Source organism: Panthera leo, chromosome A2 (assembly GCF_018350215.1).
Source record: "Panthera leo isolate Ple1 chromosome A2, P.leo_Ple1_pat1.1, whole genome shotgun sequence".
Taxonomy (NCBI): Eukaryota; Metazoa; Chordata; class Mammalia; order Carnivora; family Felidae; genus Panthera; species Panthera leo.
The window spans coordinates 165,113,400-165,129,341 of NC_056680.1; positions in this window are offsets into that span (position 1 = coordinate 165,113,400).

Sequence of the window (15,942 nt, forward strand, 5' to 3'; positions counted from 1 at the left end):
CACCATTTTAGAACAGTCCCCACTTTACAACTTTCCCCAAAACGGGATTTTTTTTTTTTCCAGTTTTCAAAGTGTCATGCTATACATTTGAATATACTGATATGGTACTGTTTTAACACACATATGTTATATCAAGAGATCAACACGTGAATTTTGTTGATTTTATGAGTCTGAAGGCAAACGGGTTTGTGTGTGTCTGTGTGTGTGTGTGTGTGTGTGTTTTCCCATCATTTGCTGGCTCTTTTGAGTAAACATTCTTTAATAGGAGGAAGTGTTTGCCTGCCGATAGCTCAGAAAATGCTTCCTCACAATCTCCGCTAAAAACAGGTAAAGGAAAAACACCCAACGTGAACTTACTAGATCTGTTTTCAGAAGACTAAGAGAAAAAAAAGGATTTTAAAATCTCAATCAAAGCATCCGGCTTTGTGAGAAAATGGTAAAGATGTCTAAGCATCGCCGCTCTTTGCACATTGACGACGACGCACACGATTGGAGTCTAAAATGATTCCACTTAGCTGAACTGCCTTCAGTAAATTTAAAGACTGTTCACAGAATAATCGGGCCTTTTTCTCCCCTCAGAGTGTTTTGATTATAAGAGTGCAATAAGTGTTGAGACGAGTGGAATGAAACAAAGTCTTTCTTTCTATACTATGAAGATTTTGAATAGTACTTGTCAATAAAGCAATTCCTATTGTAATCTTAGGGGAGGGTGGCCTCCACCCCGGAAGGACTGTCTCAGAGATAGTAACCTCATTACAATATGAATGAAAAAGGCCGCCAGCATTGTATCGGGAGAAAACCGATGCACGGGCACCCGGTTTTCTTATCAGCCGTTACTTTTACGCAGGCACTCACTTGGGATCCTTTATACATATAAAAGCGATCCGTTATAACTTCATCGCTATCTCAGAGCGCGCTGGTCAAAGTAAATCCTAACTTTTGCTCTTCTGAAACCTACCTGCCCCTCTGGATCCTGCTACGTAGATAGAGTGTCTACTTTTCTTTTTTCCCCTCAAGGCTTATTCTGACCATGTGCTTATTCTGTGAGCAATGAAAGGGAGGGGGGGCGGAGGGAAGTACCCATATCCCAACGTGAAAGCGGGGAAAAAAAGTCTCTGGAAGTTTTGGGTCTGGAACGCTGGAGTGTGGGGTTCATTCCAGACCCCGTGAGCCACATTCCTAACGGTTCCAGGGCGCCTCCGTGCGCGTTCATTACTGTGTCTCTGTTAATCTTGTAGCAAATTTCTTGCTTGATAGCTATCACAATTAGGCAGGAACACAATTATGTTACGGCGCACGATTGGACGTGGAAATGCCCTTGTGCTCTGTCTGTGGTTTTCATAACAGTCTGGCAATCTCAAATAAATCTCACTTATCTTTATCGTTATCTTGAGTGTTCCTCAGATATGAACCCAGGACTTAACCTGCTTAGCGACTGATAATTGATTTCACATTGTTGCAAAGATTCCCCTTCTGGAGGTTTAGTTAATGTCGAAATTGTAATTGCACTCTGGCAAATATTGCATCTGGCTTAATCACTAACTTTCCATCCATAAAAATATTGAAATCGCTTCTGATATTAGTTAAAAGTCAATATTTAGAAGTGAAAATTCAAGCCTCCTTTGCTCTAGGCGACAACAGGGTAAGCATACATTCGGAAACTTGTAAGATGATGAGATATATAATTAGCTTTTATGTTAATTGACTGTTATGAGTTTGTTGTAGGACAATTCTTCATATAATATGCAGATAGCATGGGCTGTTTAGTTTTATTAGACAATATAATTAGAAAGCTAAAGGAGCTCATTTCGATGAGGAATAATAGAAGCTGATAAATTTCCCAGTGTTCTGTGTATCAGAAGTGAATTCCATCTGGATTTAATCAATAACAGAGATTTCAAGTAGCCTTTGTTTAGAGAACTGAAGCCAGCCCACAGATAACAGAACTAATATAGTTTTTCCAGTTACCATCAATTCACTGTTAAAACAGGTGAATTTCTACAATCAATAAAACCTTGGGGACAAAACTACAAAGATTTCGGCACCGTTTATCACAGACACAGTAAATTTACGTAAATAACATCACAATTTTACCTTCCGCAACTTGAATAAGGAAAAGAGTCTTTCCTATTCTTACTTATGGACATATTGTGTTATATCAAGTATATGTTCAGGTTGTGAGGAAAATAGAAAGAATGAAATAAGAACATTTTGATTTGGGGGTAAATATTCCTACAATTCAAAACTGCTCTAGTTTCAATCACATTTTTTTTTTTTTTTAATTCTGGAGCCTTTTTCCAACTTACCAGGGATAAAACAGAATCAGAGAAAAATTGCATAATGCATCATCATTGATGAACTCCAAATGGGGTCATCAAACACAATTTGACCTTTTCCTGAAGTTTAAAAAAGCTCTGCTTTCGTTGGCAAATGCAAAATTGGCCCTGCCACTTGGTTTCCTACCCTAAAAAAGTCTTCCACCAAAAACTTTAATTTTCAAATATTTTAGGTAAAGTGAAAACAAAATGCACTTATCCATATGAAAATGTCACAACTTTTCAATCTTTTAAACAAATCAGCCCTTCCCACAGTGGAGCCGTGCCCTCCGCCGGCGTGCCCCGGAAGGATTTTGCAGATTAAAAAACAAAACAAAAAAAAAGTGAATGGAAAAGTGCATGAAAGGAGACGGGAGCACCGTGGCGTTCCTAGAGTAAGATGCGAATCTGTCCATTCATGCCACGAATCCCGGTCCGTCTCCGTGCCAGGTCATTCACGAGGCTTGGAGGGGGCCTCCTCTGTGGTTCTGAATAAAAACGAAGGTACTTGGGAGAGCCTGTGTGCCCGGGAGAGGCCCAGCGAACGCTAGCGAACTGTGATGTGACTCCTCATCTGTCGGCAGAGCTGAAGGTCACATAAATGCAGAATCGGTGCTCCTGGTTTACAGTTTTCCGCCCTCCCCCCAAGTCTGCATCCCTCACTACCTTGTCACGGAAAACAGGAAGGGATTGAGTGGTTGTGTTTCTGAGCACCGTCACGCAAGGGAAAAGGTGAGACCCCACGTTTGTGGGATGTAGGGCGGCATTTCCCAGCTTTGTGGGCAAACGGTAGCAGTTCCTTAGAAAGCGGTGGCAGGCTCAGGGGAGGAGGGACGGAGAAATGGGACCACGAGAACCTGAGTTGTTCTGTGTCCACAGATGTGGACACGGCCACGCACACACAGTGGTTTCCACGGACCAGAAAGACAGCGCTGTTTTCCTTTAAAACCATTTTTAATAGGAAAAGTAACATAGTCATTTGATTGGGGGAAAAAAAAAAACATTCAAAAGGAACAAAAGGGCAGAGTAAAAAGTGAGGCTGATACCCGGGACCCTACGGCCCAGCTCTCCCCCGGGGCCAGGAACCTTCCCCCTGCACATCCATGTGAATGTGTGCCTGCACGTGTGTGTGTCTGTGTGTGTCACGAGCATTTGTGAGCACCCCTGTCCCCTTGGTACCCAGACTAGGGCACAGCGCTGGGCCTTGGTGACCCCATCCCCCCGCTCCTGGACTTGAGGGCACTGGAGCTTGGAGACCTCGCAGCCAACCCTCTTCTCGTCAGGGGAGGGGGCAGGCACAGAGTGGGGGGGACAGAGCCGGGGTCAGAACCCAGCCACGGGACATGGTCGGCCAGTCCTCAGGGAAGCCTGTTCCCTAACCACCTTCAGCCGAAGCCACACGCCATGTCCTCCCCAGGTGACCAGGTAGGGGCACTCTTTGGGGCTGAGTTGTGTCCCCTAAACTCCTACGTTGAAGCCCCGACCCTCAGGACCTCACAACGTGGCCTTATTTGGAGACAGGACCTTCACAGAAGTCGTTAAGGTAAAATGAGTTCACCAGGGTGGCCCCGATCCAGTGTGACCGGTGTCCCTATAAGAAGAAGAGGTCAGGACACAGACACACAGAGGGACGGCCACGTGAGGACACAAGACAGCCTTCCACACGATGGGGGGAGAGGCTTCGGGAGGAACCGGCCCTGCCCACACCTCGGTCTTGGACTTCCAGCCTCCAGAACTGTGAGACGCTACCCTGCCCCACCCCCCCCCCATCTTCGGTACCTTGTGGTGGCGGCCTGACCCGCAAATACAGTCACAGACCATGAGGTCCCCACCGTGAAGTCCTGCTACAACACCCCAAGCCCATCAAACCGAAGATTTGCAGAGAGCTCGACGGGCTGACTACCGCCAGGAGGTCCTGGCTCTGAACAGCACGAGGTGCGCGCCCAGCGACCCCATCCCCCTCCGTCACGTCGCCGCGCTGAGTGGGCAGGGCCCCTGCACATCTCCCCTGCGTGGCCCGGCCAGCCGCTGGCTTCTCCATTCTTCCAGGCTCCTGGCCTGTAAGGCTGGGACGAAAATAACACCCCGGCGGTGTCTCTGATCAGGTCAAGCGACTGGAGTGACATCCTCCCAGAGCCCAACAAATAAACGTAAAGAGCTGTGATTACTTTCCCTTCGACAGGTGCTGTCTGAGTCCGTCGACGTCTTGAGCGGGACGCCAACTTCAGGAGCGGAGACTGATTTCTGTGCTCTCCTTACTGTTGGGCTGGAGGGAGGGGGCCGAGTCCTTTAGGTGCGGAGGACGGGTGGGTGACCTCCCCGGCGGTGCGGACCTCTGCGAAGCTCTCCTTGCCGCTTCCCCTCCTGTCCGCTCAGAATGTGAGGGCCGCCAGGATGGGCACCTAGACCCTTGGCGCTCAAGGGGTGGTCCAGCAGCACTGGTGTCCGGGGGCCCCCGTCCCACCCGGACCTGCTGGGTCCCGCTCTGCCCGGGAAGGGCGTCTAGACCCTTGGCACTCAAGGCGTGGTCCTGGACCAGCAGCACAGGGAAGTTGAGGCCTCGCGGCTCAGAGTCCTGAGCACGGTGCCTGCGGTGGAGACAAGCGTGTAGAGAGCTGCCCGAGCTGGCGTCAGAGAAGCCGGGCTTTTATTCACCGCTGCCGCGCTCCCCCTGGAGACTGGAGGGAGGGCCACGCGGTCAGCGGTCTGGCTACAAGGCGTGTCTCCAGAAACGCGGTGTGGGACCGCCTGAAAAAGGTGCCTCTGTCCTCAGACCCAAACCTCATGCGGACAGCACCTCCGGGAGAGCCAAATGCACCCATTCTCCCGGCGAGGGCTGAATGTGATGAGGCACCGTCTTGCGGATTCGAAAACACGCTTCCAGACCCGAGCTCTTTCACCAAGAAACCGAGAGCGGCAAAAGGCGATGAAGGGTATCGGCCGATCCTTGGCGCCTGTTGTCCCGGCAGGACCTTTCATTATGTCACGGGGCTGAACGTTCTCCGGAACATCGCAGAGCTCGTTCTCTGAGCTCACGTGGCATGCTCTTTCTCTCACCCATTTCCAATCTTCCCTCTGTTCTCCAGACCCACCCCAGGCGGGTGAGCCGTGTGCCAAGACGGGCTCTGCTCCCGGGGGCTGGGAGCCGGAACGCACGACCTCCCGCGGGCCCGGGGAGCGGGAGGAAGGGCGGCGGCAGGAGAGAAGGCGCCCCAAGTGTGAGCCATCCGATGCAAGCGGCTTGGAAACACTGAGGGTGCTGCGTTCCCCTCCCCCCCACCCCCCGCCACCGGACGCAGAAAGTTCTGTCTCTGAAACACCTGGTCTCTCCAGCAGCCATGCAGGGGGAGGTGGCCGCCCGTGGTCTAGCCTAGACGCGAAGCCAGGGGGTCAAGAGGAAACCCCCAAGGGTTTGAGGACACCACCAGGCCTCAGGGCCAGGAGGGATTCCCGCGTGTCTTTGCCGTTCTGGCGGCTCTCGGACGCCAGTCGTCTGCCATGTCTCTGGCCTGGAAAGAATGGGGCCAGCGTGTGAGACCAAACCCAGCCCGCCCTGTGGCAGCGAAACGGAGACGATTAGTGAACCCACTTGGTTCTCGTTAAAGAAAGCGCTTTTGTTGGCTTGGCTTGCTTTCCCTCCTTCGGCGATCCCCGAGCCTTCGTCAATCCGCGTGCCCGCAAGGTAAACGTTCAGCAACGCGCTTTTACTCGCGCCGTGGGACCCACGCGCGGCCGCAAACCCTGTCCCCCTCCGGCGCACACCGGCCCCGGCCGTAGCCCCGCTCTCGTGTCCCCGCTCGGGGATGGCAGAGCGTCCCGTGAGACCTTCCGGCCAGTCTCACGGCCCCTTGACCTTGGGACGCTTAGGGAACCACCAGCACTTGAAACATGACGAGTAACTCCTCCGCTCTGTGCTTCTGGATCCTTTTCTCAGGACGGGGTCCCAAACGTCGGGTAACGACGTCATCCTTGATACGCGTTTCCACGTGTTTCGGTCTCAACCCGGCCGCGTGTGGTCAGCACACTGAACCCAGCCGGGCTAATCACAGAAAGACGTCTCTAGAAATAAACTCTGAGCCAACTCACCGGATTCCTCTGATGGCTTCCCAGAGGAGAGACGGCGCCACAGGCTGCCCGCGTCCTGAGGGCCCTCTGGTCTCCCCTCTTCAGTCCAGCTTGAGAGCAGATGGTGGGGGACCCAGAGCTCAGATCCCTCCCCCCGCGGCAGGAGGCACGGACCCACGCTGGAGGCGGCCCTCCGAGCCGCAGTGACCGCCAGCTTCCGCACGACTTCTCGCGGCCACGGTGGCCTCTGCTTTCTGACGTCCATAGACAGGAGATTCTTTTGCTCCGTTGGAACCGAATTGGTTTTTCACTACTTAAAAATTACTAATCCCAAGAGATAATGTGAAATCTGTGCCTTCCTGAGTCTCCGTGGATTGGGGTAAATATTATCTTTCTGCTAGTTAGTACTTGGACCGGAGAAGAAGGTTATGCTATTTTTCTAAACAAGCATGAGATTAAAAAGATTTTTTTTCTTTAATGTTTATTTATACTTGAGAGAGAGACAGAATGCAAGCGGAGGTGGGGGGGCAGAGAGAGAGGGAGACACAGAATCCGAAGCAGGCCCCGGGCTCTGAGCTGTCAGCACAGAGCCCGACGCAGGGCTCGAACCCACAGACCGCGAGATCATGACCCGAGCCGAAGTCGGACGCCCAACCGCCTGAGCCACCCAGGCGCCCCGAAAGGTTCTGTTTCGAAATTGAGGGTATGAAATACTCCCCCTGGAGCTCCTGGAGAGAAGAAAGCGTGGTTGGCCATTCTTCCGGGCCCCAGGGCCCTGGCTGTGGGCGCACCAGCTTTCCAGGGGGCTTGCCAGCTGGGCCTCCGATTGCAGAGGCCACGGGCATTTGCTGAGCCCTGGGCACTGAGCGCTGTGCTGCGGGCTGACGGCAAGGAGAGTAAGCGTGTCTCCGAACGGGCGAGGTGCCTCGCCTGCAGGAGCCCCGGGAGAGGCTGGGCAAAGAAACACCTGCCCGAGAGAGAGTCTAGGGCAAGTCACATACTTCCACGGTGAAAGTGAGTCACTCTGCCGCTGTTTGTTGAACGTCTACTTCATGCCGGGTTGTGCCAGACACGAGGAGGCCGCGGCGAACAAAATTAAGGTGGTCCTCGTCGTCCGGTGCCGGCGGCCTGGGCCCCCGCCCGAGGTCACACGGGGGCCGTATCGGCCTTGGGAGGAGCCCTCCCTTGGAGCTGGGGACCCCAGGCCACCGTCTGTTTGTGCACAGCCTGGGAGCCAAGACCGGTTCTTGCATTTATAAGTGGCAAAAAATCAAATCAAATCAATATCAAAAGAATAGCGTTTGAGACGTGTGAAAATGATAGGAAATTCAAATTCCAGCGTCCACAATAAAGCTTCCTGGGACGCAGCCACACCCGTCAGTACACATCTCGCCCGTGGCTGCCGTCCGGCTGCAGTGGCAGGGGTGAGTCGTGGCCACGGGGCCCCACAGATCCTCAAGTACTCACTGTCTGGCTCTTTCCAGAAGCCACTTGCCCAGCCCTGCTCTGCGGCCCCGCCCCTCTGCGCAGGTGGCGTTGTTCCTGCTGTTCCCTGGCCCCCTGCCTGCAGGGCATGGTCCTGTCCCCACTGCCCTGCCTGTGTCCCTCCTCCCTTCTCTGTCAACAGCCTTCCTCTCCTGCCTGATGCAGCAACAGTTCTTCTAAACAGGCTTCAGACACACGTGTGTGCACCCACACACACGCATACTCCCGGGTGCACACGGGTGCTCACACACACGCACGCACACGTGTACTCACACACATGCACATACACGTGCACACGTGTGCTCACACACGTACGCACACGTGTACTCACACACATGCACGTACTTGTGCTGCACATGTGTGCGCACACACGCACACACGCATGAACACGTGTGTATTCACACAGATGCATTACTCGCGTGTGCACATGTGCATACACATGTATACTCACACGCACACGCGTGTGCTCATGTACATGCACACGTGTGTGCTCACACACGCGTGGTCGTGCTGCACACGTGCAATCACATAACATGCACACGCGCGCACACGTGTGTACTCACACACGGACGTACTCGCGTGTGCACACGTGTGCACACATGCACACACTGTGTACTCACACGCACGCGCTCACGCACACACGTGTGCACTCACATACACACGCACACGTGTGTACTCACACGCATGTACTCGCGTGTGCACACATGCATACACTGTGTGCTCACACGCGCACACACACGTGTGTACTCACACGCACACATGCATGCACTCATGTGCGCACACGTGTGCTCACATACACACACACACAGTGAGCAAGCTGCATCGCCCCGAATGGAGAGGAAAGCCATTTTTATCCAGGGCATGATGACAATGCCAGAGCAACCCCCCCCCCCCCCCCCCCCCCCCCCCCCCAGAGCACGCTCGGTCCCCGCTCCTGTCCCCCCGGGGCGGCGGCCCCGTGCCACTGAGCGGAGCCAACGCAGCGCGTGAGGGAGGGCTCTGGCCCGAGATCACAAACTAGTCTATTCGCTGAAGCCAGAAGACGAGCAGGTCTATCTGATGCTAAAGTCCTTCTCCGAGCGTCGGGGGCCAGAGGGAGTGGCGGCTTCCCAGCCCTCACGGAATGTTCCGGGTTCTCTGCCGTCCTCCCGAGAGCTGTGCGCGTGTGTCTCTACCGCCGGGCGCACCCCCGCGCAGCGCGTCTGGCTCCTGTAGCGTCAGGCACGTGCCCCCCAAGTCGCCGTTTCCAGGAGAGCTAGTGTCACAGACTCCGTCTCCCGTCCTGGCGATCTCTCTCGAAGGCAACCGGGGCCTCGCTTTCCCTCCGACGGCTCCCTGGAAAGAACGTTCGAAACCCGCCAGACTCCAAGCTGCCGCGCAGGAAACCCGGCCTCCCTGCACGCGGGCTGCGCGGCGCCCACCTGGGTCCTCACCCCTGTGACCTGGGGGAGAAGCGGCGGCAGGCCTCTAAACGCTTCCCGTCACCCGTCCCTTCTTCACCCGATTTGCGGATTCCAACAACCCTGATTCAGTGGAATCAGGGCAATTAACGGGACTAGGGATTTATTAAGGATAAGTCATGCAGACACTTTTGACAGCTTGTTTTGAGTGTGACAGAATTACAGGATGCATTATGTATTTAGACTTTTGTGCAGCGTCTAATACCAGGCTTGTGAAATTATTCTTGCCAAATGGTCTGAACCAGCCTGGATGAGAAACGGTCTCACGTACTGGAAATGAACTGAAACATCAGAGACAAAGGGTAAATGGCAGTGAGCCGCACACCCAGACGGGGGTCAGGAGCCATGGGGGGGGGGCGTGGCGTTTCCTGAGGGGCTGGAGGCCAGTGGTGGGGTCTGTTGCCCTTAGCACCTTTATTGCTGATCTGCAGGGAGGGGACGCGGTCCCCAACACGGGGCCACGTGAGGGGTGGGAAGGGCCAGCCCCGACCAGGTGGCCCCCCCCCCCCCGGCCTGGCAGCTGGAGGGGGGGCTGCGAGGGGGATGCCGGCCCAGCCTTCCAGCACCCCCATCGCTCGACAGTGCCCGGCAGACACCGAGGCAGAGAAAAGAACCCCCTCAGCCACATGGGATCAGACAGACAGCCGGAAGGCTCCAGGTCGCCAACTCGAAAGCCTGTGGTGGGTGAGATTGTGTCCCCCCCAAAACACGTGCTCCAGTCCAAACCCTTGGTCCCTGTGAATGCAGCCTTATTTGTCAACAGGGTCTCTGCAGACGTAATGAGCGCAGACGAGGTCACATTCGGTTAGGATGGGTTCTGACCCGATGTGACCGGGGTCACGGACCCCCGGGGAGGGGTGCCGTGTGCTCACGAGGCAGACACTGGGGGTACAGCTCCAAGCCAGGGAGCTCCAGGACTGCCAGCCACCCGCAGAAGCGGGCGAGACAGGGGACCCGCTTTTCCTGAGCACTCGAGAAGGAGCCCAGCCTGCCCACACCTCGCGCCTCCTGACCTCTGAGAAACTCAGCCTCTGTTCCAGCCTCTGTTCCGGCCGCCCAGTCTGTGGCATCTGGTCAGGGCAGCCCTAGGACACACACCAGTCTGCTTTCAGGCACGAAGAACTAATGAGGGGGCTCCGATGGCCCCGGCCCCCCCCCCCCCGGGCAAGAGGAGGAGCTGTGAGCGTCCCCCCCCCGCCAGGGGAAAGTGGCCAGAGGAGGGGTCTCCATCCCCCGGGGGGCCCAGGGAAGATTTCAGTCGGGGGGGGGGGGTGCCTGGCACATCCTGTCACACCTCCTGTTTGTAGTGATGAAAAGAAACACGCGTGGCCAGCAGCTGGTTAATTAACCCTGCGCCGTGCTAAGCCGCTACAGCCTTTAATTCTCTCCCATCACTTTATGCCCTCTGATAATTATTATTTTTATTCTGCTCAGGGGTACTGAATCATCTGTTTTATTTCTTCCCCCTGAGGGTGGTATAGCATTTAATCCTCCTACATGGCCAAGCGCTAAGGCTGCTGTTTTCTCGCTGCACCAGGATATTTGATTAAGCAGAAAACACTGCGCCTCTGCCCCTGAGATGCGTCGTGTCACCAACTTTCACGTCAGTCCCGGCCGGCGGCCAGCGTTGCTGCCCGCGGGGCCCCGGGGCGGGCCGTGGGGGAGCAGTGCAGGGAAGAAGGCGGTGCCGGGGACGCAGGGACCTGTCACAGGCTCACGGCCTGGACCGAAGGCTGGCTGTGCGAAGCCGCCCTCTGGGTACGCAGCGCCGACCCGAGCACAAAGCCACAGCTCCCGAGTCTTGTCTAGAAACTCCAACCTGATCCATAGACTCTTGTCATATCGCGCTGGGCTTAATCAGCACCTGGTGCCACAGACACTTATCATCAAACTAAATCCTCAGGAGGTTAGCAGGTAGAGGATCCCCTTTTTTCCTTGACATTCTATCACTTTTCTAAAGTCTTCACAAGATAATGGCGATAGTCCCCAAACAGCTCACAGAACCAATAGAGAAGTGATACATTGGGGCGCCTGGGTGGCTCAGTCGGTTAAGCGTCCGACTTCGGCTCGGGTCACGATCTCGCAGTCCGTGAGTTCGAGCCCCGCGTCAGGCCCTGGGCTGATGGCTCAGAGCCTGGAGCCTGCTTCTGATTCTGTGTCTCCCTCTCTCTCTGCCCCTCCCCCGTTCATGCTCTGTCTCTCTCTGTCCCAAAAATAAATAAACGTTAAAAAAAATAAATAAAAAAAAAAGAGAAGTGATACATCAATCGAGCAAACATTTATTCTTTGCCTCTTGCATTTCACGGAAATTCAGAACCGGGGCGCCTGGGTGGCTCAGTTGAGCGTCCGACTTCGGCTCGGGTCATGATCTCACAGTCCGTGAGTTTGAGCCCCGCGTCGGGCTCCGTGCCGACAGCTCAGAGCCTGGAGCCTGCTTCGGAGTCTGTGTCTCCCTCTCTCTCTCTGCCCCTGCCCTGCTCATGCTCTGTCTCTGTCTCAAAAAGAAATAAAGACTTTAAAAAGCAATTTTAAAAAAATTAAAACAAAAAGAAATTGAGAACACACTAGAAGCAAATCCCGTGCTGTGCGCATACGGAGGGGGCGGTGCCAGAAAAAGACGTAGTTCAGGACAGAGATGTATTACGGCATACACATAACTAGAATAAAATGTAGAAATCAGCAAATGCTCTGAAAAAGCTACAAAAATACATCCGATGTTAGGAATGTGTATTTAGGAGTATCTGTATTTCAGTTTCTAACGAACTCCTCTTCATAAAAAGCTGACGACGCGTCACCCTGATTCAGTGAGGAGGGGTGTGGTTTCCTGAGTAGCGAGGGCTGACACATGTCACCGGAAGGAGAGGAGCCGGACCGTACCTCACGCCGTATCCAAAACCACGTTCCATATGGATGCCATGTCCACACACCAAAGCACAAGCTCTTGGGGGAAAATTCAGAAAGCCGTCAGTATGACAAAGAGGAGGGAGGCGTCCCTGAACAGGACGAGAAACCCACAGCCATCGAGAACAAAGACCGTCCGGGCGCCGAAGGGGGCGAGGCCACTGACAAACCACGCGTGGAGACTCCTGTGTGGCCGGCGAGGCACAGTGTCCCCGTCTGCTGGATTGTCAAATAACAACGACACGAGGGACGAGCCAACAGAAAATGGGTAAGGACACAAATAAACAACTGGAAACACGGGAAATCTAAGTGAACGGTGCCCTTGCGAAAATATGCTTCTTTCACTTGGAGCCCATGAAAGGGAAATGAGGACAAGAATGAGATACCATCCCGGGCGCCTGGCGGGGCTCAGCCGGCTAAGTGTCCGACCTCGGCTCAGGTCATGATCTCGCGGTTCGTGGGTTCGAGCCCCGCGTCAGGCTCTGCGCTGACAGTGCGGAGCCCGCTCGGGATTCTCTCTCCCTCTCTCTCTGCCCCTCCTCCACTGTGCTCGCTCGCTCTCAAAATAAGTAAATAAACATTAAAGAAACAGAGAGGCAATGAAATAACCCTCTTTCACTTACGAGATTACCAAACATCGAAGAATGATATGATCCAATGCCGGCCACAAGGCAAGAAAGCTGGTGAGGATCTAAAACGCAACAGCCTTTGGGGAAAACAATCTGGCAACACCAGTTCCAAAGAAAATGCACACGTCCTCTGAGCCCCGCCCTTCCGGGGGTCTGTGCTCTGGAAAGCAATTCGACACCAGGACGTACCGTCCAGGGGGCTTGCTGAAGCCCTGATGGGTTGTGATAACACACTGGACACAGCCCGTCCGTCCGTCGCTGGGGCGGTCACCAGGGTGCAGACACGGACAGAGACGGGTTGGATCTCTGTCCGTTGGTTGACAGTGGGGGGTGTCCTCGTCCGCTCTGGCGGCCATAACAAATAGCACCGTCCGGGGGGCTTAGGCATCAGGAGTGTATCCCTCACACTTCTGGAGGCTGGAGTCCAAGATCGCACTGCCAGAAGGTTCCGTTCCCGGCGAGAGCCCTCCTGCTGGCTTGTGGCGGCCACATCCCCCTCTGTCCTCACACGCGGCACAGAGACAGATGCCTCCTTCTCTGCTCACGAGGATCCCAGTCCTACCCGAGTGGGGCCCCACCCTCACGGCCTCATTTAACCCGAATCACCTCCTTATGAGCGACCCGTGCCCAGTGTGGCCACATGGGGGGTTAGGGCTTCAACATATGCATGGGGTTGCACACTCCAGTCGAGAGCGTGGAGTCTAGACTGAACACTTAGGTTTATTTCACATTTCCACATTCTTCAGAGGAATAGAGAGAGGCTATTAATTTATAATGACAAGCAAAACCAAAAAATACTGAACGTGTGGACGTTCGCGAGAGTTTGAGTGCGCGTGCAGAAAGCTGGGGGCTGGTCTCCTACTGCTGATCATCTGAGTCGCTGGGAAGGGTGGATTTCAAAAGCTCCTGTATCCCTCCAGCTAAAATCACCATGTGTTACTTTCATACTGTAACGTTTTTGACGAAAAGAACTTAGAAAACCCAAAGTGGGGGCATCGGACACAAGCGTCCCTACTCTGACCGCCTCCTGCCTGGAGGCCGCTCATCGCCCAGCAGGAGCCCCAGCCCACAGTCGGCGCACTGCTTGCGGGACCCCGGGAGCCCACAGAGACCCAGCCCCTGGGTGGCATCACTGACCCCTTCACTCAAAATGCGACGCCTTCCCCGAAACATGGGGACAGCTTGAGAGCTGACTAGATAGATCTTATCAGCGAAATCTACTGGCCTCCGCAATATTAGAGATGACTCTTAACTCTACGTTTTCGTACAGAAGGGAGAGCAGAGCTCTCCAGGCAGCCCCCTCCACACGGTCAAATAATTCAACGTGGCTGGAGAGGCTCTCTCCCTCTGGTGTTTCCAGAAAGTTCACAGACCAAGACTTGAGAAGGGGCCCAAAGAGCCTAATTATTTCTGCACTTGACTTAAACAATGGGCCGGAAAATAAGACCCTGTTCATATAAAATTTAAAGTCTCTCCATTGGAGCTGTGTCCACACCAACGCCTCCCTCCACGGCTTTCCGTGCCTCTTACCGGCGGGACGGCAGGGAGGACGGGCCGGTCCCTGAGCCAGGCCGGCCAGGTCTCCGGCAGCTGGGCATGGCGGCCCTTCCGGTCACAGGTCACCTTCCTTTCTCCGTCCCACGTTAACCTCTGCTGGAGGGATGGGCCGCTGTCACCACCGTGCGGGTCACGTTGGCACCGGAGAGAAGGGATGTTCACGTCGGGCACATGGAGTGGAGCCCCCTCATGGCGCCGGGCGGTACAAGCCACGGCGGTCCCTCGTCTAGAGCCAAACTCCAATGAAGGGGAGCTTGTCTAACTCCTTCCACAGGGCAGCCCGGGCTCCCATTTCTCTCCAAACCCGTGACGTCTTGGTCTTTGAGGTCCGCTGTGGTTAGAGACCGGGCTGTGGACCCAGACCCTGCACCTGTAAGGAAAGCACTGGGCCAGCGGTGAGCACTGGGCTGGGCGGCCTGGGAGGCCACCAGAGGGGCTGTGGACACCGCAGGGAACACGCCGGATGGGGGGGATGACTGAGGCCCGAGGGGCGGGTACCCGGATGCCCCAGAGAAACGAGAAAGACAACCGTTGACAGGGAACCTTCCACGCACGATTGCTGGCTCGCGGTTCTGTTTTCCACATTGTGGGGGCTGCATGTGCGGGACCCTCCGATCTTTCTCCCCCCGCGGGACCCGCTCGCTTCCCCGGGGCCGGGCTCCCACCCGGCTCGTGTCCACACTGTGGCTCCGAACGGCAGAAACGTGCTCTCTCGCAGTTCGGGAGGCCGGGGTGTGACCTCGAGGTATCGGCAGGGCCTCGCTCCCCCTGAAGCCTCCAGGGAGGGTCCTTCCGGGCCTGGTTCCAGCTGCTGGTGTCCCCCGCATCCTTGGCGACCCTGGCCTTTCCGATCTCCGCCTCGGTCTTCGCATGGCCACCTCCCCTCTGTGTGTCTCTGCCGGCCTTCTGGGAAGGGCTGCGATCATTGGAATAGGGCTTCCCTTAATCCGGGATGACCTCCTCTTAACTAGAAACATCTGTAGAGATCCTATTCAAAAATTTTTGTGAGAGAGAGAGAGGGAGGGAGACAGAGTGTGAGTGGGGGAGGGGCAGAGAGAGAGCCTTCCACTGCATTCCACGGCCTTCCTCAGCCTTCCACTGCTTTTCACAGCCTTTCTCAGCTTTCCAACGCCTTCCACGGCCTTCCTCAGCCTTCCACGGCCTTCCATGGCCTTCCTCAGCCTTCCTCAGCCTTCCTCAGCCTTCCACGGCCTTCCTCGGCCTTCCTCAGCCTTCCATGGCCTTCCACGGCCTTCCTCAGCCTTCCACGGCCTTCCACGGCCTTCCTCAGCCTTCCACTACATTCCACGGCCTTCCTCAGCCTTCCACAGCCTTCCACGGCCTTCCTCAGCCTTACACAGCCTTCCATGGCCTTCCTCAGCCTTCCACAGCCTTCCACGGCCTTCCACGGCCTTCCACGGCCTTCCACGGCCTTCCTCAGCCTTCCACGGCCTTCCACGGCCTTCCTCAGCTTTCCACAGCCTTCCACGGCCTTCCACGGCCTTTCTCAGCCTTCCACGGCCTTCCTTC